Here is a 26288-nt window from a genome sequence, read left to right on the forward strand (position 1 = left end):
GACAGAAATCTCTGCTTCTCGACACAACAATTCATTTGCAATGTCCATTCCAGTTTAACCAGATTGAGTTGGTGATATAACTAATTCCAGAAGAGCTTGTCATTGCGGGGGACGAGGGCAATGTAGCAATGCTTCAGTAGGTGGCGCTTCAACACAGCTCACCTGGTACACTGGCTCAGCTTGTACACAAAAATATTGCAAGAATACTCTCGCATGGTTTCTAAGCCTCCTTCAAGTGAGAATATACTGCCAGATCGTGAGCTCTGGTCTCTAAACCGACAAAATGTTGGGACATTGCTCCTTGCAACTCAAGGAACTTCTCCATATCTTGGTTTCACTTTGTTATCATTGTATAACTCTTATTTTTGGAGGAGGAGGAGAATAAGAAGAATCAGACTCTGCATTGCTGATGTGCGTTTGTTTATTTATTTATAAAAAAACATTATTTTTCCAATGGGACATTTGAGACTGGAACTAGATGTGACAGGAGATGGAAAAGAGGAGACTGAGATGAGATATGATAGCCATCTTCAAATATCTCAAGGGCTGTCACATGGAAGATGGAGCAAGCTTGGTTTCTCCTGCTCTGCAGGGTAGGACTCGAACCAATGGTTTCAAGTTACAAGAAAGGAGATTCCAACAAAACCTCATAAAGAACTTTCTGACAGTAAGAGCTGTTTAACAGTGGAATGGTCTCCCTCAGGAGGTTTTTAAGCAGAGGTTGGATTGCCATCTGTCATGGATGCTTTAGCTGAGATCCCTGCATTGCAGGGGGTGGACTGGATGACCCTTGGGGTCCCTTCCAATTCTAAAATTCTATGGTTCTACAGTGGTATCTCAGGTTACAGATGCTTCAGGTTACAGACGCTTCAGGTTACAGACTCCGCTAACCCAGAAATAGTACCTCGGGTTAAGAACTTTGCTTCAGGATGAGAACAGAAATCGTGCTCCGGCGGCAGCGGGAGGCCCCATTAGCTAAAGTGGTGCTTCAGGTTAAGAACAGTTTCAGGTTAAGAACGGACCTCCAGAACGAATTAAGTTCTTAACCCGAGGTACCACTGTATATATGGATGCTGCCTAAAATAGACACCCTGTACCTCTGCCTCCTGTCTTTTCTGGTAACATACTACAATATGTGTGTTGTGAGTTTTAAAAAAATGTTTTATATTTAACCCCCCCGCCCCTTTCTTCCATCATGGAACCCATGGCAAGGTACGTTTGATTCCCAGGAGTCTCCCACGAAGGCACTGACCAGACCTGCTTCACTTGTTTAGTTTTGGCAAAGCATCAATCGCCTTCAGGAGATACCTTGGGACCAGCACTGTGTCACGGTGTCCCGTCAACCCATGCAAACTGCAGGCCCTGAAATGAAGCGGGGAGAGCAAACTCTGAGTGTGGAGACGTCATGTCAAATGCCTGATGGTACTAGGCAATAGTATTGAAAGAAGGAAAAGAAAGGGGAGAGGGAGATCTCAGTGGTAGACTGCCTACTTGGCATGCAGAAGATCTCCAGTATCTCCAGCTGAAAAGATCCCAGACTCTCCACATGGGACCAAAGAGAGCCTGGTGGGGCCCATTGTAGCTGCAGGAAGGCCCGGCGGGGCATACTGCAGGCTGCAGAATATTGAGGGGGCCTGGCTTGAAAATTGGGGGCGGCTTGGACCACCCCCGATGGCGTTGTGATGTTAACATATGAAAGTGCTGGAGGTGAAATAGTTAAACAGGTTACCCAATCAGGACCCAGGGGGTGGAGTCAGAGGGACTATAAAACCAGCTCTGGGAGGAGCAAAGGGAGGAATTCGTTGGGAGTTGGGTGGTTGGTTGGAGTGGGAGTGAACTGGGATAGAGTTTGTGGGTAGGTTGAGTTAGTGTAGTGAAATAAGCTGAGTCAGGAATAGTTAGGGGCTAGAAAGACAAGTAAATATCTGAGAGGTGGTTTAGTGAGTGAGAGCAGTTAGCGGAAGTTATAGGTCTGGATAGGCACCCCATGATTGTAATTGACCGATACCATTTATGAAACCACACACTTGTTAAACTGCAATAAATAAACAAAAGTTTGTGTTCCAATTTAACCCTGACTGGACTCAGCATTGTACCAGGTAGGGCCTGGGTGGTGGCATTGAGAAATTAAGTGGTGGCACAGGGATCAATAGACGGTGAAACGTCCGGGGACCCTGTGTGATCGCCACAGGCATTCCCGGCTGCAATCCTATACCCACTTTCCTGGAAGGGATCCCTATTGAACACAATAGGACTTTGCACAGGCAAGTGTAGGATTGCTAATGCACAATCCTGGCCTTAATTACTGTGATGTGCAAAAATGATGATCAGCAGAGAACTTTGAGGCTGAAGTTCCAGGAGTGGAAGTTAAGGGCACTGAAAGGGAAGTGAAACTGCTCCTCTCTCTTCCTCTTTCCTTTTGCTTCATAATACTGGCAAGGAGAAACATTCCCAATGGCTGCCATTTCCCCCGGAGACAGGGCTATATGGTGAAAATGGCAGTCACCATTTTCATTTGCCAAAAATTCTCTGGGACCAATGCTATGTCAGCAGTGTATTCCCAGTTGCTTCTGGGAAGGAAATGATTACAGAGAGAATTCACCTTCACCTTCATTTTACCCTCATTTTATTTGCCACCTGACTCACTGATGGCAGGGGGCCATTTTGGCTCAGCCTAAACTTTAATTAGGAAAAAGGGTTGTTGGGGGAAATGAACATACATTCCTTACATTATCAGGTGAGGATATAGGGTTGTATATAACATTAGTCATACTCAGAGTCAACTCACTGAAATTAATGGACCCAAGTGAGTCATGTCTAGGGTTGCCATATTTCAATTCTACCTTTGAGATCCCGGTAATATCCGGGGAAATCCGGGAGTAAGGCAGGCCTAGTCGTGTCCATTAATTTCAATGGTTCTGTTCTGCGTAGGACCAGAATGAGATACAACCCACAGTTATAGTGGGAGACGTGCTGGATCCTGGTATGTTTAGGGCATGGGTAGGCAAACTAAGGCCTAGGGGCCGGATCCGGCCCAATTGCCTTCTAAATCTGGCCTGTGGACGGTCTGGGAATCAGCATGTTTTTACATGAGTAGAATGTGCCCTTTTATTTAAAATGCATCTCTGGGTTATTTGTGGGGCATAGGAATTCATTCATTTCCCCCCAAAAAATATAGTACAGCCCACCACATGGTCTGAGGGACGGTGGACCGGCCCACGGCTGAAAAAGGTTGCTGACCCCTGGCTTAAGGAGAGGCCTGCCTCCCTTAGAATCTGATTCCCCATATCACTGAAGGCCCTGGGTGCTTGAATGCATTCTTGCCATTGCCATAATACCAACAACACAAAAGCAACAAACAATCCCTAAAGGCAGGCGGGGCCTTTTCTGGCTGCAAACTGGAACAGTAGCTTGAACTACGTATACCTGGAAGGTTGGGGGGAAAGCCAGTGCAGACAGATTCCGGAGCAGTCATAATACGCTGCTTTGTATGCCCAGTAGCTCACCTCTGCTTTAGTTTGCAATAAGTGCAGCTTCTCAACAGTCTTCAAAATCAACGCTGCACATTAGAATAGTTAAGCCTGGAGGTTAGGAAGGCAGGATTGACAGCTGCTAGGTATGAATCAGAGAGAGCAGTGGGGTGGGGGTGGGGAGCCACAGTCTTTTCACAGCAGATGCTTTGTAATGAAGTATACAGTGGGAAGAATTTGAACAGTACTCATGAATACTCTCTTTGCAAAAGCAAAGGTTTTTGTTTTCTCTTTTTAAAAAAACAACAACCGCAACACCTTGCCATCTTGATTATTTGCTCTTATTTTTCATTCTGTCTTCTTGACGGAGCCATTACAGATTTTAAGCAAACATCAATCCAAAATCCAATTTTTAAAGATGTGCATTTCTCTATATAACTCACTTAAATGTTCTAATTAATTTTTTTCTTGGGGAAAAATTGTGTGTCTTCTTTGTGATGGCTTGTTCTCTTTACACTTTTTTTTTTAAAGTGTCCTTTCCCCCATTTATGGGGTTGGGAGTAGGGGGAGGCTGAACTCTCAGGTTTGAGCTTAGAATATATTGATATCTCTTGCTTCATTGATTTTTTATTAAAGTCCTGAGGTTTGAATTAATGATTGTCAACAGCAGCTTTTGGGGTTGTTCGTTATTTGTTGTAGCTTTAAATGATAGCTTTTACAGATGCCTTGTGTTTTTCTTTGCCCAGTGGTTTGCAGAAGCCAAAGTATTTAAAAACACACACACACAAAAACCCCCATCTTCTCATAAAGGCTTAGCAGTTAGCGCTACTATATGCCAACATAAAAAAGGCAGTGTAAAGTCAAGCTGCCGTTGCTACTGTTAACTGTGCCTGCATCTTGGCATCTGTCAATGAAAAGAACGTCCGACCCAGGCATCCCTGCTGAGGTGAGATATGGCTGCGTCCCCAACAGTGAGGCTTGCGATAGCAGTGCCAAAATCACAGCAACAGTCTGGTTCAGGTCTGTCTTAATGAAGGTCCAGCGTGGGGCTAAATGAGTTTCTTCTGCTGCTGGGTTAGGGGCTAATGACACAAGGTCTCCCTAGGCTCACCACTGCTGCTGGCGTTTCTGTCGTTCTTTTTTCTTTGGTCCGGGCATATGGCGGTAAGCTAACTGTGGTGCTTATGGGATTTCTGTTGTGTTTTGTTTTGGGTCTCCCCCCCCCCCACATTCTGGAACTTGTCTACATTCTCAGCTTACAACATCAGGCCATATCCACCGGTTGTCATTTTGCTTTCATTCTTAAAATGTTTGTCTCTGTGTGTATTGGATGAATATGTTAACTTCAAGTTCTCCCAGTTTCTAATTTATGCCCAGTTCAGTTCTCTGCATTGCCACGGCGCTTTGTGATCTTTTACAAAAAGTCCTCGTTGCATTTGATCACGCTTCTTATAAAAATCAATTTCGTTTGGATACCTATCTGGATATTTTGTTGGCTTATGTCGATTCAAATGTTTAAATGTGGGTGGATGTATTGGTGGTGAATTGCATACACAGTGTGAGCTGATAGGTTTCTTTTCTTCTGCTTCTCTTTCTTTGTAATAAAAATAAAATAAAATAATAATAATTGCGAAAATTCACCAGTATTTTAGTACAAATTTCTTCTCATGTACACAAGCTTGTATGCAATGTTACTTCGTATACACATGTTTGCGAAGCAATTTCCCCTAATAGAATTCATTTTTCCATGTTATTTTCACTTATGCACACACACAAATATCTGTATGCACAGTTCACTGTAGTATATGCATTTTGTTCACATTACTTGGCTGGAGATGTGCATTGCAAAATTCGGAGAAAAGTGAATTTTGAAGGATGACTGTGCTTCAGTTTGCATATTGTTTAGGAAAGAGTAAATGAGGTCAATTCCTTTAAATGTGAACTAAATTTAAATTAACCCCCTCATCCCTAGTGTGTGTGCATTTGTGAACTGTAACTAAGCTTCTTGTGACTGTGTTGTTAACACAGCTCTTCCAGTTGAGGCATGGAGGCCAGGTTAATCAGTAAACGCAAACTTTTCAAAAAACAAAAAACCCTAGCATCAAGTCAAACTGCCTTTGCTACTGTTACATTGCCTTCTTGGCATCTGTCAATGAAGAGCTTGCTAAGCTATCCCTAGGGAATCACGAGACATGTCTACTTCTATCTCTCTACATGCTAACATGGCAAGTTTAAGCCATTGATGCACAAAAGTGAGCGGGGGTTTTTTGAGGGGAGGGCAATGCTAACCTGCTTGTCTATAACATGCACATAATCAATCACAGCACACTGTCCTTTCGAAAGTGCAAAAGTATCTTGCACACACTGAGAAATATAATGCAAGGCATTTCACAAGAATCCAGATCGTTGGTTAACTATTGAATATGTGATTCAACCACAATGGAAGTCCTCCCAGGAAAATGCCTTCTAGCTAGTCCAACTAGGCTAGGATTCCAGGCTAGGATCCATATTCCAAAGTGATGTATATGTCCTTCTGCTTACAAACTGTGTTGCTTCAGGCTTCTCATTCCAACTACTGCGTCACATATACCGTATTTTTCCGTGTATAACATGCCCCCGTGTTCAAAATTAACATAATGGGGGGGAATGCCCCCATGTATAAGACTACCCCCCTTTAACATTCTTTTTTAGTAAAAAACAAAATCTAGTCTTATACACGGAAAAGTATGGTATGTGTCCAATCAAACACTCTTTTGAGGATAAGAGAACCCTCTAGAGTGGCACAGAATATTGGGCTAGGCAGTGTAGCTAGAAGGGAAGGATTGAGAGTACCACCTAAGTATACAAAAGTGCACTAGGGTGCCATTCTCTACACATTTACTGAGATTAAGGGTGGATCTAAACACAGGGGAGGAATGCTATAAATAAGTAAAAAAATAGAATGTTTTAACAAAAGAAAAAATCTCTATGGAAAACCACGTTTTGAAATTTCCTGCTCTCTGATGCCATCTGGTGTTGCATGTCTATAGTGCATTCAAGTCACTGTTGCTTTACTAATGTAGTAAGACTCTTTCAACTGAGTTTACACGGGTAAGACCACACAGCTGGGCATGTCAAGGTGAGTCCTGAACCCTGGCCACAGTCTTCTAGAAAGGCATTCTTGTTCACATATAAAACAACCCTGTGTTATTGGAGTTGCCTCTCTGTTTTGTCACATATCAGCAGATGTGATAATTCTACCATATGATTAGAATTTCAGAAGTTATCTTATATTGAGTCAAACCTTTGATCTATCCATAATGATTGGCACCCCATCCCCACCTGGAGTTGCCAGGGATAAAACCCAGGAGCAGATTTGGAGCAGATGTTCTACTACTGAGCTATGGCCTTCCCACACTTGAAGCCATTTTCATTCTTCCCATCCCCAAATAATTGTCTAGAACATGGGGCCTAGAGATGCATTGTACCAATGTAATTTTAGTAAAATGAAAATGAAAACCCTTGGTTTTTAGGATAAGTTATTTGCTTTGGCAGGGATGTAGGTGGCGCTGTGGGTTAAACCACAGAGCCTAGGACTTCCCAATCAGAAGGTCAGTGGTTCGAATCCCCGCGACGGGGTGAGCTCCTGTTGTTCGGTCCCTGCTCCTGCCAACCTAGCAGTTCGAAAGCACGTCAAAGTGCAAGTAGATAAATAGGTACTGCTCTGGCGGGAAGGTAAATGGCGTTTTCGTGCACTGCTCTAGTTCGCCAGAAGCAGCTTAGTCATGCTGGCCACATGACCCGGAAGGCGTACGCTGGCTCCCTCGGCCAATAAAGCAAGATGAGCACCGCAACCCCAGAGTCGGCCACGACTGGACCTAATGGTCAGGGGTCCCTTCACCTATTTGCTTTGGCAAGCTGATATAAAATACTCTCAGTTTCTATTTTGATTTCAGAATAAATATTCTGAATTCCTTTAACGTGTGATCAAATAATAGACTTCAAAAATTCAAAATAATAATAGTTTGAAAGAGATTCAAAACTTCCTGGGCTCAGCAGAATGATGCTGTCCATGTAGGACATGGCAACTGCTTCTGCATAAAGGGCTCCTCCAATAGAAACAATCTAATTTAGATCGTATCACCAAGACATTTATAAACAGAATCTCATGAAGCACTCGCTAATGCATGTGTTGGTTTAATTCAAAATGTGGTTTAATTTTAAAAGGCTAAATTGAACCGGCTTTCTTAAAAAACAAAAACAAATAAAAAACCTCGGGAACAGAGCCTGACTCTGTACTCTTGCTTTCTGCAGAGAGTGCAACATTAAAGGTGATAGCATCTTTTCAATCAAAGGCCATGAATGAGATGCAAGATCAGATAGGTTCAGAAGCAGCTGGCAAAATAACGGTTTCATTCCAGGGAATCAGGAGCATGGCTGTGGTCAAACATGAGTGAGTGACCTTCTTCTAGTGAGCATGTTGTCCTAGTTACATAAAGGCTAATTATCTGCTGCAATGTATTGATATGGGCAATTGAAATACTTTATTGTCACTTGTACAACTTGTATACAGTGAGATTACATATTGGTAACTATTGTATGTTTGATTGGTTTATTGCTGTTTTATCATGAACAGGGTACATATATCAGGGTACACCCTGAAGGGAGGGAACCAATTGCTCCTTTAGACCATCTTAGATATGTATTCAATAATATCCAGCTTTCTAATGGAGAGGAGGAAGGGAGCTGTTGCACAGTGACATATACAGGCAACTCCCCATTTACACGGGGGTTACGTTCCAAGGCACCACCCCTTTATGTGAAATTGTTTATATTGGGAATGGCCCTTGAAAAAGCCTCTAAGCCTCTGGAAACCCTTTTAAAAAACCAGCAGTCCTTACCAGACAGACACAAATGGTGACAACTGTGGATCTCAGCACAACTGGCTAAGGAGCAAAGTGGCTGTGATTGCCTATCTAGGAGAACCAGGCCACTATGAAAAACCACCAGTTGAAAAGCAACACTGCATATAAAAGGAAGTTCTATGTTGTTGATCAACGATCCACTTAAGAAGTACAAAATAATATGTGATCATCTCTGTGGAAGCTCATCATTCTGCTCTTTAGTTTACTTTTAACTTGGTCCCACAAGTGTGGGTGCCCAGGGCTGTGGGTGCCATGCAGCGTACTTGGCCCTGGCACTGAAATTTGTGGGTGCCTGGCATCTTCATGGGAAATTTTATGGGTGCTCGGGAACCCAGGGCCCCAGGGAGTTGGCACCTATGGCAGTGTTAGTAATAGGAGTACTGGATGTAATTTAATCACACTCCAGTGTCATCGTCTGTTTAATAGGTCTCATAAATAGGAATGGATAAATCTGCCAATTTCGGTTGCTCATTCCCCCCCCCCCTATAAGTTCAGATCTCCACATTTCCACATCAGTTTGCAATTCTTTCTTTCTTTTTTTTAAGTCCTCATGGAAATTCACCAGCATTTCAGTGCAAATTTCTTCTAATATACAAATTTTGCTTTGAAAACTGTACACATTTTTGCAAAGCCATATTCCCTAATATGATTCAGTTTGGTATGTTATTTTCCCTAATATATATGCATTTCAATGCACATTTAATCATAGCATACACTATTGCTTGGCTAGAGAACTGTGTTGCAAAATTCAGAGACATGTAAATTAGGTAGGTTCACCTGTAAATGGAAAACTTCATTGAATTCCTACTCCCCTCCATCCTTACTGGTATAGTATCCATTCCCCCTTAATGTGTGTATACAGATTCTTGAGGTGTTTCTCCCCCTCTGGAAATGTGCTTCAGGTCGAAGATCACATTCCATTTGTGCCGTCTGAACTTTCACAGTACTTAATCTTATTTGCCCCCTACAAAGTGTGTCTACTGAATTTAGCATTTTAGTGCAGGGCTGTGGCATCTTTCTCAGAGCAAGGTCCATATCTCGGGGTGGGGGACCAGAAGCCGCACTCGGTGGAGCAATGGATATTAATTTCATGTTACCTTTGTGCAGTAGGCAGGTTTCTACAGATGCTCACACACCCTTTGCTAGCCTTCATCCAAACTAGGAAGAGGCATTGTCATGATTCAAAAGCACTTAGGGTATGAAGTCAGGTGGTGTGTGGCCTGAGCAGAGTTCTGAGAGCCAGGTGGAAAGGCTTGTGGGGCCGCACTTGGTGCATGAGCCTAGTCCTGATTTAGGCAGTGAGGTTGTACAGGACACTAAAAATGGTATGAAATTACCTACTGCCACCAAGTCCCTTATTTTGCAAACCTAAAGCATCAGAGTGCAGCTCTTCAGTAGAGTAGGGCTAGAGATTACCGAGCTGTCATCAGCTTTTTTCTTTTCTTTCCTCTTTTCTTTGCTACCATTCCATCCTTCTTTGACCTTCAACAAGCCATTTAACCTTTTCACATGTTTCCTCCATCCAGAAAACGTTAATATTTAAGTCAATTAGATATGAATGGTTAATTATCTGCATGCAAGGCCTTCTGAGATTTAACCAGCAGACGTTTATAAAATGAAGCCAGGAAGCAATGTTGCATCGCTAAATGTCCTCGCTTGAAAAAGAAAAAGAAAATTACAGGAACATTTTTATATTCACGGAGTGACGTTGCTTAGATCTTGCTATATTGCTCAGCAAGAGCCAACAAGTTTATGTGGCATAAAACTTTCAGCTGCCGCACTCTAAAGAAGCGATGATTGATAATAATAACTGCCTTTAACACACACCCTGCTTCTAAATTCAGAATTCTATCAGACAAAATTGCATCGTTCCTGTTTTGATACACTGATATTTAATTAAGATTCCAGCTGGTTGAGGATTCCTTTTCTCTTTCTTCCTATTTATTAATTTTTTTAAAGAACGAAAAGATCAGGAGGCTGATTTCATCCAAACAAGTTGGAACATTCTCTTTGAGGAATGTCCAACCCTGTTCTTCCCAGTTTGGTGGGGCAAGGTCACCACTTACTGAAAAAGCTCAAATTAGCATGAACCCGACCTCCCTGAAGAGTTCACTCAGTTGCTTCAAGTCACTTCACATCCCAGCATCCTATTCAGAACTTTAGCAGCACATGCAAAGATGTAAATATGGGTTGGTGGCTAGCAAACTAGACAGGTTAGCAAGTCTCACGTACACTGTGGACTTCTTGACTGAGTGGCCTTCAGTTTCAACTTCCCACTTTCAACAACTGTGACCTAATCTTGACACACAACTATGATAAAGGTTATGACAGACTTTGCAAGTGGAAAAGAGCAAGCAGTGGTAAGCAGAAGCAGCAAATTGAAACTAAGAGTTTGGTGTGGATATAGGGGTCTCTATTTTGGAGAAACATCCATCTGTCATGGATGCTTTAGCTGAGATTCCCAAATTGCAGGGGGTTGGACGAGATGACCTTTGGGCCCTTTCCAACTCTAAGATTCTATGAATCTCAAGGGCTATAACCCTCCTCTGTTTTCACAAAGCTAGCCCCTCACTGCTGCCTACTTCCTCTGGCCCCTTCCTTCTCTGCCTCACCAGCTCATTATAATGTGGGCAGCATTATCTTGGAAGATGTTCAGTAGAGCCAGTTCTGGGATGACTTCTAATACCTGCTTAGTTATTTTGCATATTTCTTATATGACTGATGTCCAGAAGAGTTGGCTTTGGAGACATTCCCACCACATGTGGAGATATGTGCCTGTGGAGGTGCAGCCTCTCCAGCATTTTGGTGAGGCTCCTAGGCATATCAGCGCTAGTTTCCATGGTGTTAGGTACCATCTGTAAGTGAGTTTCAGGGTGAGTTCTTTTCTTTTAGCTGAGATGGATTTAAAGAGATGTTTAGACCACATTCTAGTCCATTGGGTGAGGTTAATTTCATAGCCTTTGAAATTGTTTTTTGATTACATTGAGGGGGTTTGTGGGATTTTGGAGCATTATTTTGTATATTGTGGATACCATCCCTTTGTTGTTTGGGGGAGGTTTTCAAAGGTTGTCAGGGGCCTAGTTGCTGCTGCTTTTACTACTGGATTGTTTGAGAAGGCATGTGATTGGTGGTGTGTTAGCCAGGGCATTTAGGTGTCCCCTAGTTTGCCTTGTAATTCTTGTGTCAATGTGGATTTGTTACTTTGGTAGAAGGCTGCTAGGCGGTTTAAGCCTTTGCCTTGCCAGGTTTTTATCTGGAAGTTTTGTGCTGTGTGATGGAAGAATGAGTGGTGAGCCAGAGGGATTAGTGGTATAGGGATGGGGACAGTTTCCCTGCTTCTTCCTTCCATGCTTTAAGCATGGTCTGTGTGAACCTGTATAGCGTTGTGGGGATTTCCCTTGGTTTGTTTGGGAGGAATGGGTATGCTGTGGTGGATATATTTTCGATTATGCCTCTCTCCAGGTGTACCCATTGTTTTGTATCGTCTTCTAGAATGTATGGGATTATGTGGCACACTTGGTTGGCGATGTAGTATAGTTCTATGTTGGGGATTCCCTACCCTCCTTCTGATGAGGGGAGGTGTATGTATTTGGGATTTATTCTTTTGTGTGTATGTGTGAGAGAAGATAAACGAGTGTAATTTTGTCTGCCATTTGCGGAGTTGGTATGATGCCCCTTATGAAACAGCAGCACATGTTGCAGTGAGGCTGTCCCACTCACTTGACCACCATCTGGTTGAGTCTCTGCAGCAAACTGGGATGGAGAGGGGAAGGGACATGCTGGCATGGTGCATACGTGCACTGACCTTGCCACTGCTGCACCGCTTCCTCTCTTTATCCTCATCTGCTGCAGCGACTTAGCTGGAAGGAGGTCACTATACTGTCCATTGCTGCCCTTAAGATTGCCTTTATCTATTTTAACACTGCATGGAACACCTAGGCACAGATAACAGATTTTATTGATTTGGCAGTCCTGGAAAGCTTTAGGGAGCTACTTGACCTGGCACTTAAGACAAGGATGGAGTATGCTATTTCTGCTATTGAAGCCCTTACCCTAAAATTGTGTGGAGATAGGATGTTCTTGTCCATACTAATTTAAAGTTGGTCAACACACTGGAGAGGGACAGGATTGTGTAAGGTAAAAATTATGCTATGTGCTTGACTGGTTTGCTCTCATGAGCAAGACCTGCCCTGTTGTGACACTTCCCATTCCCCCAGTTTTGCGTAATGGTGGAATAAAAAACTACAGACTGGATGTGACTTGACGGTGATTGAATGTAATTTATGTGGTAATCTAAAGCCATTACTTTAAAACTGCAAATGCACCCCAGGATAACCAACAGAACTACATTGTTCCTTTGACGACATTGGTCTCCATCGACTAGATATGTTAATATTTGGATTCTGGAGTTTTAGCTAAGATATGTAATAACCACATGAGAAGACCAAATTTTATTTTATTTGTTCATTTTGGCTATTGATATCTGTTAGCTGTTTTCATTTTCGCTCCAGATAAAACATTGGAATATTTCTTTCTTTACTAGATCGTAAGTGTTGATTTACTTTCTTTCTTCTTTGTGACTGTTTGCAGCTGGGACCCATTTAGGGAAAGCACATTTTTATTGCATTATTTAGATTAGAGCAAACAAACCCTTCTCACTACAGTAGGCAGTAATTACATTAATTTTATTTATTGGTGTGCTTTTAAAAAAAAAATATTGAAAATGAAAATTGCCCCTTATTTTTATCCTTGTTTTAAGTTCTTCGTATTAGGCAAGACACTTCCAAAACACAAATGGTGCAACGAGATAACTTTTGGAAGAGTTCCCCCAGAGCATGATGTTTGAACACATCCATAGATGGAGAAAAATAAGTGAATTTAATCTTGGCTCTCAGGACCAAGAATGGGAAAGGCCCATTGGCCAGGTGTTGTCCTTGGAGGATTCCCATCTTATTGAATTCCAGATAGGAAAGTGACTTGAGGAGAGTTTGGACCAGGCCTGGTGAGGGTTGTAGCCAGGGGAGGGATTTGGGTAGCCTGGAGAGAGTTCTGAGATTGGCCTGGAGGACTATATTTAGGCACAGGTCTAAGGCTCCCGCTAGGTGATGTTTCGTATAGCTCATACTGCAGTTTTGTTCTACATGCAGCAAGTCAGCAACGTAGACCGATCTCCCAACAGCTCTCCCATGGATCGCAGAGATGTTCATGAAAGCTGGGGATTAGGTTCAGTGCACTGACAGTGCCATTGTGGGGAAGCCACACCTGACCTGACAAATATGTATAGAACATTCTTACAGCAGTGCAACACTTTCCAGAAGGGAAACACTAAGAACAGGCTGGATACTAGCTTCTTCAGTCTGAAGCTGCCATTAAAGTTGAATAGCACACATTTCCTGCTTCGACTAGATCCTGATAACTGTGGCATTTAATTTATGCGCAAGCATGTCCCACTCTGGATTAAGGGGTTAGTGTTTATGAATGCATTAGTGTTCCTTTCTAATTTTATGGCATGTGCTTTTGAAATAGCGAGACATCCCACTGTATTACTTAACGTTTGCTTTTAATCACTTTACATATAATCTTGATTTTATTTTAGGCTTTAAATTGGATTGCAGTGGGGAAAGGCTTTGTGCCAAAGTTTTGTCACTTGTCTGTTATGCCTCGTCGTTTTATAATCTTTTGGTTATGTGATCATTTGCTGCAAATCCAGAAAATTACATTGTAGGAAAACATTAGGCAAAATGCTTTGGCGTCCAAATTCACTTTGGGTAAGTTGAGTCAATTAATTTTAACACTACATACTATTATATGCATTGATTTCTACCGTTGTCCAATTGATTTTTATACATATCATTTATGTTCAAATTAAAACAGAGGAGTAGAAAAGTAATATTAATCATATAGTCAAGTTAATAAATATTTTACATAGAATCCAAGGAAAGTATATAACATTAAGTCTGCCATTCTTTTAGGGATGGCAGAAAGAAATTAATTTGGTTTGCATTTAGAGGGAAACCTATCTGATTTGCACTTCCTGAAACAATACACAAACTGAAACAGAGCCATACTTCCAAATTTGCACTTCTCCAAATTTTGCAGTGTGGTTTTTCAGCCAAGCAATGTGTACAAAATGCATATACTAAGGTAAAGTGTGCATAAAAATGCACATATTAGTGAAAATAACATGCAGAATTGCATTATGTAAGGTGAAATTTATTTGTGAAATTGTGTATATTTGTCAAAACTGCATACAAAAATGTGCATATTAAAATAAATTAGTGCTAAAATTCCGATGAGGATTCTTTTTTTTTTTTCTTTAACAGTTTGTTAACTGATGTGGAGAACTGAACTTAAGAATAGCAAAAATGAGAAATGGAGGGAAATCAAAACCGACAGATTGACACATCCCTAAATCCTATGCATGTTTACCAGAGTGAAAGTCCAATTGAACTCACCGCATGAGATTGCCCTGTTGACCTATAAAATAAAAATATTGCTTTTGCTTAAAATAAACAAGCTCCCACACCACAAATAATATTCTTTTAAATATCCCCACACACAAACACATTGTTGCTTCTAGCATGGATATTTGGGGATAGAATAGAGATCTCTCCATTGACTTGCATAGATTCACAGGTTTTAAAGCCCTTTCTGTGACTGGAGTGCCCTTAGAAAACAATTCACTGTGATTGACTTCAACAGATGAAAATGATGAATGCATCTGGGGAATTAAGATATTCTATGTGTGTAGACTCACACATATTCCCAAAAGCTTCTGGTATAAGCCTTACACCACTTGCTTTGGAGCTGTCTCAAGGAAGTTGTTTGGACTTTTTCCAGGCTGCCACAAATGGGTTAGAAGATTCCATCTCATGTCAGCTACAGGCCAGATGTCTAGCCCTTTAATCAGACCAGAAGACTGACTTCACATTGAATGTTTCCAGTAGCTTCAATACAATTTAAAGTCTTTCATACTTGGGGTTTATAAAGTCTCCATTCTGTATTATGAAAAATGGCACATTTTTTATGATCTCTGAGTAATACAGATCTCACAGTAATACAGCATATATAGGCACGCTTAGCTGTACACAAGATCAAATCTTGTGGAGGGAGGAGAAAAATGAAAATTACTTTAGGGTTTTCAGTAATGAATCTTTCCCAGGGAATCGTTATGCTGTCCTTCTCTAAAAAAGACACAATTTATATCAATACCACACTGTATGTATTATGCCAGGTTTCGGGACAGAACAGTGACAAGTTAACCAACCACTTTTTTTAATAACATTTGCTGCCCTTTATGATGTTAACAAATCTATTTTTCAAATTTCAGTCATTTAAAATATGAAGGAAAAACCATTTGTTCATATGATAAAATGCAGCTGCTGTGTCTGGAATCAGACTACTTTTTTTGTTAATTTGATTATTCTGAGATGATTGATAAGATTAATTAACTCTAGCTTGATTCAGTGATCTTCACAGAACCAACATGCGCCCTCTTCTCTGTTATCACTTGTATAAGATCATACCAGAGTCTGTGGGAAATACAGCATTCTTCATTCCACTCCCCACCCCTCACTCCCACCTTCCCACACTATCTCTGAGATACAGTGATAATCAATATTGTACTCCTTTTAAAATATCCATTAAAAGCAAGTAACGTTTTGTTATTTGGAAGGCCTCATGTATAAAGAAGGCCCGTGAAAGCTTATCCCACAAGACTCTTGGGTTTTTAGTGCAAAACGCTGGGCAGTGTAAAAATGCAGATTATAGTAAAATTATGTTGTTATACGTACACTAGTGATCAGTACAGCGGTACCTTGGCTCTCAAACTTAATCCATTCTGGAAGTCCGTTCCAAAACCAAAGCGTTCCAAAACCAAGGTGCACTTTCCCATAGAAAGTAATGCAAAATGGACTAATCTGTTCCAGACTTTTAAAAACAACCCCTAAAATGGCAATATAACATGAATTTTACTATCTAATGAGACCACTGATCTATAAAAATGAAATCAATATATAATGTACTGCAGCCACACAATCAATCAATCAGTAGCTGAACTGGGTTCCACACAGTCACAAAAACAAAACAAAAAAGCGCTGCAAAAACAAAAATGCAAAATAAATAGCAAAAACAGACAGACCTCAGTGTAACACTCAAAATGGAAGTGTGGCACTGAAAACAGAAGTGTGGCACTTAAACAGGAAGCGTAACATTCAAAACGGAAGCATAACATTCAAAACAGAGCACGTTCAGCTTCCGAAAAAGGTTTGCAAACCAAAACACTTACTTTCAGGTTTGCAGTGTTTGGGTTCCCAGTTGTTTGAGTACCAAGGTGTCTGAGAACCAAGGTACCACTGGGTCAGCTAGCAGGCTAATACAGGGTGAAAAATGGGAGAAGAAATATACCACTTCCTTCTGTTTCCATTGTCACAGAAGACTCAGAGGACACACCAGTCAGGGTAGAAGACAAGGACTTTATTATTTCCTTCCCACAAGAACAGGAAACTTTGGAATCCACCCAGATACAACCAAGTCTAATGCCAACTAGTGAATAACATATACATAGTGTCACCATCCACACAACCATTGTATGTGGTGCAGACAAAATGTAGGGGCTGAGAGATGAAGTTTCTGCTGAAAGACAAGCCACATGCCACAAAAACTAAAAATCTTTTTCATGCCGAACAATACTCTCTATGATTATTTCCCCACTTCCTCCAGACACATAACTGTACTCAGAACTTTATCAAGAGGTGGAGTTGGTTTGTGTTGGTCTTTAAACTGGCACATGGCACTCACTTGAAGGCTTAAAAACATATTCAACTGTACCCCCAAAGATAGCTGAAACAGTGGGTATATATATTTTATGACAGGTTTAGAAGTTTCACAAAGCAGAATCCTCATTTCACGCCCCTCTTAATGTAATTCAGAATTCATAGAGAAGCAAGTTGCAATGCCCAATATGAAGTCAATTAGGTCATTCTGCTGAAGATTGCAAAATCTTAAGCAGACATGCTATGTTAAAGGATTTATCATACTGGATTTATTTTTATTTTTTTAAAAAAATGTTTCCAAAGGAACCACATTTCCATCCCTCTGGTGCAGGGCAAGGAATGCTACATCTGCATAGATTACTTTTTTTTGTAAACTCCTGCACAATGCAGCCAGCATTTGCATGTGAAAAGTCATCAAAATGGGAGGAAAATCTGCCTACCTCAGTCATTTTTAAATAACTCAGGCCATTAATTGTTAACCTTTGTTTCTCCTACTTCCACAGTCATAAATTAGTTTTATAGATTAGGCAAATGTGAACTTTTAAAATTGCTTCTGTGGTGCTTTTTTTTTTTTAACCCATCAACAGGCAAAGCTTGGGTGTTCTATTTTTCTTGTACCTTGCTCCTAAATTGTTGCCATACAAATTAGCCTAGTTAGTAATTGTTAAAACCAACTCAAAGGTTCACAGCACATGAGATTAAAATGATCTTAGAGCAATTGATGTCCACAATGCGAGGTACTAAACCGTTTGTCTTGGGAAGAAAGAGCATGCCTTAAAAACAAACAATGGTTTTATACCAAGCTATCACTTTGAAAGACAAAACTGTAAATAGGACTTCAGGGGTGAGACAGAAACAACAGCCAACAGCAGCACCTTATAACATCCTTCAAGTGGTACCTGTAATCTCATTGTCACTTTGATCTCACTTTGATCTCCTTGCTTATAGAGATTGGTGGAAGCCCACTGTGATCCTTTTAAGTCATGAAATAATCATAGGTTGTCTTTTCTCTTTTCTGATAGGTAAAATGTTATGCCTTTTCTTTTTCTTTCTTTTTTTTTAAAAAGATTCACAGTTGAAGGAGGTATGACAAGTTTATTGGGGCGGGACAGATTCCGTCTCCATGGCCAACATTTTGTGAGTAGCAACAGCAAAACAACTTGATTGAGTTCTCCTGATTAATGGCTTCCATTGCAAATGATTCATCTTCTGTTTTTTTCTGTATGAGGATCACTGTGGCTTCTAATATCTTCTTCTTTTAAGCATGGTCCAAATAATGTCCTCAAATTATAATGGTGATGTACAGTGGCGTAGCGTGGGTTGTCAGCACCCAGGGCAAGGCAAGTAATTTGCGCCCCCTAACCCGTGGATTTTCGCCCTCAACCCGTGGATTTGTGCCCCCTAACCCCCAGATGTTGCGCCCGGTGCGGCCGGCCCCCCCTGCACCCCCCACGCTACGCCACTGGTGATGTAATATAATGGTATGATTGCAAACCATAGCTGAAACATTGATAGGTAGATATATACAGTGGTACCTCGGGTTACATACGCTTCAAGTTACAGACTCCGCTAACCCAGAAATAGTGCTTCAGATTAAGAACTTTGTTTCAGGATGAGAACATAAATCGTGCTCCGGTGGCGCGGCAGCAGTAGGAGGCCCCATAGGCTAAAGTGGTGCTTCAGGTTAAAAACAGTTTCAGGTTAAGTACAGACCTCCGAAGAGGTCTCCGAAGATCAAACGTATCCATTGTTAAGGAAAGCAGCCCTGAGTGCTCACTGGAAGGACAGATCATGAAGCTGAGGCTCCAATATTTTGGCCACCTCATGAGAAGAGAAGACTCCCTGGAAAAGACCCTGATGTTGGGAAAGATTGAGGGCACAAGGAGAAGGGGACGACAGAGGACGAGATGGTTGGACAGTGTTCTCGAAGCTACAAACATGAGTCTGAACAAACTGTGGGAGGCAGTGGAAGACAGGAGTGCCTGGCGTGCTCTGGTCCATGGGGTCACGAAGTGTCAGACACGACTAAACAACAACAACAAAATATTCTGCCCTTCTTCTAAGGATCTGCAGGTGAACGTCATGCTTACCCAATTCAATTTTATCCTGACAACAATCCTGTGATGTCTGTTGGGCACAGCAACCCTGTGAGGTAGGTTAGGCTGAATGAAAGAATCAGCAACAACAGAAGTAGAGTGTCCCGATCAAGGGAACTAATAGAACCACTTTATTTTGCCTTGGCCAGACCACACCTAGAATACTGTGTCCAGTTCTGGGCACCACAATTTAAGAAGGATGTTGACAAGCTGGAACGTGTGCAGAGGAGGGCAACCAAGATGATCAAGGGTTTGGAAACCAAGCCTTATGAAAAGCAGTTGCAGAGCTGGATATATTTAGCCTGAAGAAGAGGAGACTGAGAGGAGATATGATAGCCATCTTCAACCATCTCAAGGACTGTCATATGGAAGAGGGAACAAGCTTGCTTTCTCCTGCTCTGGAACCGATGGCTTTAAGTTACAAGAAGTAGGATTCCAACTAAACATCAGGAAAAGCTTTCTGACAGTAAGAGCTATTCAGCAGTGAAACAGACTGCCTCGGAAGGCAGGTGAACCTTTCTTGGAGGTTTGTAAGCAGAGATTGGATGGCCATCTGTCATGGATGCTTTAGCTGAGATTCCTGCATCGCAGAGGGTTGGCTTAGAAAACCCCTGGGGCCCCTTCCAACTCTACAATTTTATTAAAGTGAATGGTTCAAAGTGACCCAGTTGGCTTCATGGTTTAGTGGGGATTTTGCATGAGGTCTCTCCAGCCCTGGTATGGGCAACAATGCCAAGGTGTCTGTCTCAGAGTGAGAGCCTCCTGGTGGAGGGGAGCATGTACACCCTAGGGGAGAAGTGTCAGGGGATGACTCCTGGCATTGGAAAGTCAGGTTAGCAATGCCACCCCACTGGCTGCTACTGCAGGAGACCCTGCTTAATAGGGGTGGGCTGAGGCATGAATAACTGAGGGGGGAGAGGGATCTCCTGCGCCAGAATCCTCCCTAGTTAGCAGAATCCACCCAGCTCCCAGGAGAGTGGTTTTTGTGGGGCTGAAGTGGGGAGGCTGTGTGGAGAGAAGGGGTCAGGGATGTCAGCTTCGGCCATCCCTTTCTGTGGGCTTACATCTGGAGCCGCCACCACCACTCCAATCTCTGTAATGTGTAGTTCATTCCTCTCAATTCTTTAATGTTAGAAAATATGTGAGAACCAGCGTGGTGTAGTGGTTGGAATGTTGGACCTAGGACCTGGGAGCCCAGGGTTCGAATCCCCGCTCGGCTTTGAAGCTTTCACTGGGTGACTCTGGGACAGCCATTGCCCCTCCACCTAACCTACCTCCCAGGGTTGTTGTGGAATTAAATGAGGATGGAATAAACAGTGTACGTACACCTTTGACCAGGGAGCAGTTTGACCTAGTTTCCTTTGTATAAGAACAAGCATGAAGGAGGCCTCCCACCTTGTTCACAGGTCCCTATATGATCAGTGAAAACAGTGGGTCCTGGCAAGTAGTAACCGCTCTCAATATTAACCTGATAACTGCCATTTGTCCAGATTTTAATTTGTCTGAATTAATCTTAAGATGTATTTTAATTAATTGAGGCCTGTTTTTATGTGTACTGTGTTATTTGTATGATGTTAGCCAGTCTGAGCCTTCGGCTTTGGCTGGGGAGGGCAGAGTACAAATAAAAATTATTATTATTATTATTATTATTATTATTATTATTGCTCCTTGAAGGAACTGGTGGGCCATAAATGCAATAAATAAATAAACAAAATATTGAGGTCTCCCCCCCCCCAAAGGAGGGCACACGCCTGAGAATTTGATAGTGCTTTAGCCTCTCTGATTACCACAGAATAGATGCCACTTTCCTTGCCATGGGGATTTTGCCAGGCTACATGCATGGCTACTGTTTTCAGGATTTCACCTTGTGGCTGCCATCACAAATATAATGACTGTCCTACCAGTTTCTAATCTGTTAGAAGCAAATTCGAGTTAGAAATTATCAGGTGTATTTAAAAATAAATAAATCTATTTATGGGTATGCTCATTCCACTCTTTTCTTTCATAAAATTGCTTCATTTCAAATATTGGTGACTTTGCTTTCCGTGCCCGTGACAAATGCAATCTAATTAATTTCTCATTATAATATTTAATTCTTTTCCATTTGACTGCAATTTTTCAGTAATTTCATAGACCAATCCCAGTTAATTCAGTGTGAAACCTTTGCCTTCATTTTTCCCCCCTTGCCACAAAGTGTTTGGGTGTATTTATTTAGCACTTAGCTTCTTTTCCTTGGTAGTTCAATGGCAATCAAAACATTCTTGCTTTTTACCATTGTACAGAGCATTGTATGTTCAATTAAAATCTATGCAATCCCATCCCTGCCCAGAGCAACCCCATCTTTTCCCCACTTCCACAAACACACAGAAATCTCTCTAAAAGCCTTTGCACGCTGTACTAATTCATCTGCTTTCCACTTTCCTATCTTTGTTCAGAGCTTGCCGCAGCCGAGTTGATCAGCTCCCGTTTCAAATACACATTGATTTGGCTTTACAGTACGTCAGTCTAGGAAATTTGACAAAAACACTGTTTATCTGGCTCATGCTGAGGACTCTCAGCCTCCAACGGCGTTGAATACAGCATGTATCACCACCAAAAAGGGGGATGCATGGGAGCCACGCTGAGCGGAAGATGGCAAGAGGGAGGAGGAGAGCAGAGGAAAGACTTCATATGTAGCCTGGGAGAAGAAAGGAAACAGACAATATTGCTGCCAAGAACCTCTTTTGTAGTGCACCGTTCCTGACAGGACTATAGAAATGGATTTGTTTTCCAGGATAGCCAGGGTCACCTGTTGTAGGATTCATTGCTAGTGAGTCAACTCTGTCTATTATTTATCACTTTCTTACAATAATAATATTGTAAATTCAAATATTGTAAATTCAAATATATTGAATTTAAATATATTACAATACCCTACAGAAGTTTCTGATGTTTCCAGCACCCAGCAACTAGAATTCTGTGTTTACTAGGGGTGTGGCTCCACTTTGGACCCTCTCCAGCTACTGGACCAAAGGGCCCACTTTGGAGGTGTTAGGACTACCTCCAAATGGAAGCCGGTCTTCTGCAGGGCAGTCTGAATGGAAGTGTGGGACAGATGCATTGGAGTGTCAAGGTGTGAGCTGGGGCTCTGGCATTAGCCCCCCTGTCCTATGAAGTTGTGAAGCTTTGGGATCAGGCCACCTCAGTTAGAGCCTCAATGTGCACCTTAACACCCTCTGTGCATGCCAAGGGGAGAGAATGCTGTCTTCAATAATACTTGCTTGTGTGTGTGCTGTACCCCAGAAATGGTGGAGGAGGACCCGAACTCCTGCCAAGGATCCCTCAAGAGGTCAGCACTGACTTTCTCCTGCAATATCGAACAGTGAAGTCTATGAAGCGCAGACTATCAGCAGCAATTTAAAGTTGAATTGGGAGTTCCTCCTCAATTATTATTATTATTTATTGAATTGAATTGGGATTTCCTCCTCAATTATTATTATTATTATTTATTGAATTTATATACCGCCCTATACCCGGAGGTCTCAGGGCAGTTCACAGAAAAGATCGCAATATATTAAATCAAAATAAAAACAATAACCCAATAACACCTTCCCCCAAAGAGCCATATTTTAAAAGGGTATAGGATGTCAATCTGGTGAACCAAAGGCCTGGTTAAAAAAGGAACGTTTTTGCCTGGCGCCGAAAGCTGTATAATTTTGAATTATGGTGTTGGAGGAGACTCTTGAGAGTCCCATGGACTGCAAGAAGATCAAACCTCTCCATTCTTAAGGAAATCAGCCCTGAGTGCTCACTGGAAGTACAGATCCTGAAGCTGAGGCTCCAATACTTTGGCCACCTCATGAGAAGAGAAGACTCCCTGGAAAAGACCCTGATGTTGGGAAAGATGGAGGCCACAAGGAGAAGGGGACGACAGACGACGAGATGGTTGGACAGTGTTCTGGAAGCTACCAGCATGAGTTTGACCAAACTGCAGGAGGCAGTGGAAGACAGGAGTGCCTGGCCTGCTCTGGTCCATGGAGTCACGAGTCGGACACGACTAAACACCAACAAAGCTGTATAATGAAGGTGCCAGGCGAACTTCCCTGGGGAGAGCATTCCACAGACAGGGAGCCACTGCAGAGAAGCCCTGTTCTCTTTTTTCCACCCTCTTGAACTCATGTGGAGGAGGCCTCAAAGAAGGGCCTCAGAAGATTATCTCAGGATCCGGGTAGGTTCATATGGAAAGAGACGGTCCTTGAGATATTGCAGTCCTGAGCCTGAAGCAGAACACCAAAGGATGCCAAAAGAGCTATACGAGGGGAAAAACAGTAGAATTTCTGAGGGTTCCCCCCACCCCACAGACATCACAACAGACACCCACTTATCAACAGGCTAGGCATGCCGGGTTCTGCCCCACACTGCAGCGACCTGGTGTGTGTGTGTGTGTGTGTGTGTGTGATGTTCCATAGTTCCTATGTGGCCCTGCATAGATGGCATGCCTGCAACTGGCAGTGGTTCACTGAATAACCATAACCTGATGCTGAAAAGGTAGTGTTTTGGTTCAGTGATGAGGAATCTTTGGCCCAGAAGTTGGACTGCAACAAAACCCACCACCCCTGGGAGTTTGAATCCAACGACATCTGGAGGACCACATAGGTTGCCCACCCCTGTGTTACATGACACCTCTCCAACAAAAAGAAACCTGGGCATTTTACAAGATTAACTTGGCGATAAGTACCTATCTGAATTATTTAAACCTACATCGATAGCTTATGGAACGGTTATCTTCTTCCAGGTTCATTTTCTATGGCTGTCCCAGATGCCTTCTTGAGTATCTGCTTCTGTGGGGAAGATTCCATCCGGGTGGCGAGTACAGCCAGGTAGGTGTTCTCAAAGGAACTCCACCCAAATGCCTCAAGAGGCAGATAAATCTATTCATCACTCACCTTTCTGACTCAGCATGCAGTTCAAAGGGACAGCCAAGGTTGCGGCCCTATAGGAAAGTCTCTTTAGCTCCTCTTTTAATGAGATAAGGGTTTTTGCTATGCTCTGGAGTCTGCGATTCAAATGCTCTCTTTCCTGGCTCAATTAATGGGATCATACTCACTCCATCTGTAATGTAGAAGCTCTCTCAGGGGTAATTTGCCTAAAGGAGGCAGATTGAGAAGCTTACACCTTTAAATATAATGCAGTAAGGGAGAATTATAATTATTGCATGCATTAACTCTGTGCACAAGTCCCAAATTATACAGAACATGAATCAAATGGGGGTGGGAAATGGAATGAGGAGAAGCTCATCATTGAATGAAATATGCCTTTAAACTTCTTGGTGTTATATTTTTATATCCTACCCTTCACCCAAGGAGTTCAAGGCAGCACATGCAGTTCTCTTTCCCACTTTTTATTGCACAACACACCTGAGAGGTAGGTTTAGCTGATATAAGGTGAATGATGTAAGACCATCCAATGATCTTGGGGATTTGAATATGAGTCCACCAAGCCTGACACTTTACTCTCTATTCCATACTGGCTCTCTAGAATTCTGGTGCTGATTTGTTCTTTACAAACCAAGTCTTTCCTCCTCCAGTTGACAGGTTTGTGAAAATCTCCACATCTTTGTGAAGTTTCCTGGAGGAGCATGCATCGCGGCTACATGCCTGCTGGAGAATGAATGTAGGAAGTCAAGTCCAGCGATATGGAAGTAATTGTAGGATAATAAGTCTTATGAAAACTTTGGAACAACTGATCTTTTCTCAACTTACCACTGGGTGACCTCCCTTGTGTTTAAAAAGGCACGATGAAAGATTTGCACACTTTCTACTTCTAATGATTTCCTCAGTAATCGGGGAGAGGAAGTCATTAAGCATAGCAAGATCAGGGAAGAAATTTGCTTCAGACTTCGGTTCTCATGGGCTGAATGTAAACATTAACATCAAGAGCCCCCTTCCTACCAGAGTTTTGGCAGCAATCTGGCCAATTGCAGTGGCTAAAGTTTTAGCAGTTGTTCCATAAACTGTAGACACATGAAACAAATTATAATCGAGACTTCCTGGGTCATAATCCCACCAGTTTTTCATTTTTCGTTTTTGTACTGTTCAAGATCTACAGCGGTTAACAGGACCAGTGGTCAGGGATGATAGGAATTGTAGTCCCAAAACATCTGGAGGGCCAAGTTTGCCTATGCCTGATCTACAGGGTTGGAGCACCATTAGATGCGACTAAGAGCTACATAACAAATAGAAATGAGACAGGTGCAGTTTTCCTCACCACACAAATGTTCCAGACCCCATCTGCACTATGCAGTATCATACCACTTCAAATAGTCATGGCTTCCTGCAAAGAATCCTGGAAACTGTAGTTTGTTAAGGGCACTGAGAGTTATTAAAGGTTATGGGGCCCCTGACCATTAGGTCCAGTCGTGACGGACTCTATTTATCTACTTGCACTTTGACGTGCTTTCAAACTGCTAGGTTGGCAGGAGCAGGGACCAAGCAATGCGAGCTCACCCCGTTGCGGGGATTCGAACCGCCGACCTTCTGATCGGCAAGTCCTAGGCTCTGTGGTTTAACCCACAGCGCCACCCGCGTCCCTACTGAGAGTTATTAGGAGACCCCTATTCCTCTTACAGAGCTACACTTCTCAGAGTGGTTAAACAATCAAGTCCAATTCCCAGTGAACAGGGGTCACCTAAAAATGGTATTAAGGTTGCTAAAATGGTACAAGGGCACTTTAAATGTTTGGTGCAGATGTGGCCTCAGCTGTGAAGCCAGAAGAGGACAGTGGGTATTGACACACAAACAAAACCCCTGCAAGCCCGTCTCCATAGGCCTTGCTACTTGTGGGTGACACTAAAAAAGAAACAGCAATCCACTTCTAATGAGAACAGTGTTCATTTAAGCTTCCACCTGATGAAGATCAATTAATCAGCTTTGGAGATGTCACCGAAACCTTCAAGCTCTCGTGACAATGACAACAAATTGACTAGAAATTGACATACCGCAGTGCAGCTACGTGCCAAAGTAGATAACAATAGCATGGGAAATATGGCAATCTGAGTCAATGAAT

At 42.3% G+C, this 26288-nt stretch overlaps 1 long non-coding RNA gene across 1 annotated transcript in view; it reads left to right on the forward strand.

The window, feature by feature from the left end:
* The window catches only part of LOC310767279, a 39446-nt gene extending 15410 nt beyond the window's left edge, over positions 1-24036 (forward strand). The window contains exons 3-4 of the long non-coding RNA XR_014550834.1: positions 18224-18285; positions 24019-24036. This is a non-coding gene — a long non-coding RNA (uncharacterized lncRNA). The remainder of the gene's footprint in view (positions 1-18223; positions 18286-24018) is intronic.
* The last annotated feature ends 2252 nt before the right edge of the window (positions 24037-26288 follow it).

The sequence above is a fragment of the Podarcis filfolensis genome (genome assembly GCF_964270895.1).
Source record: "Podarcis filfolensis genome assembly, chromosome: 7".
NCBI lineage: Eukaryota > Metazoa > Chordata > Lepidosauria > Squamata > Lacertidae > Podarcis > Podarcis filfolensis.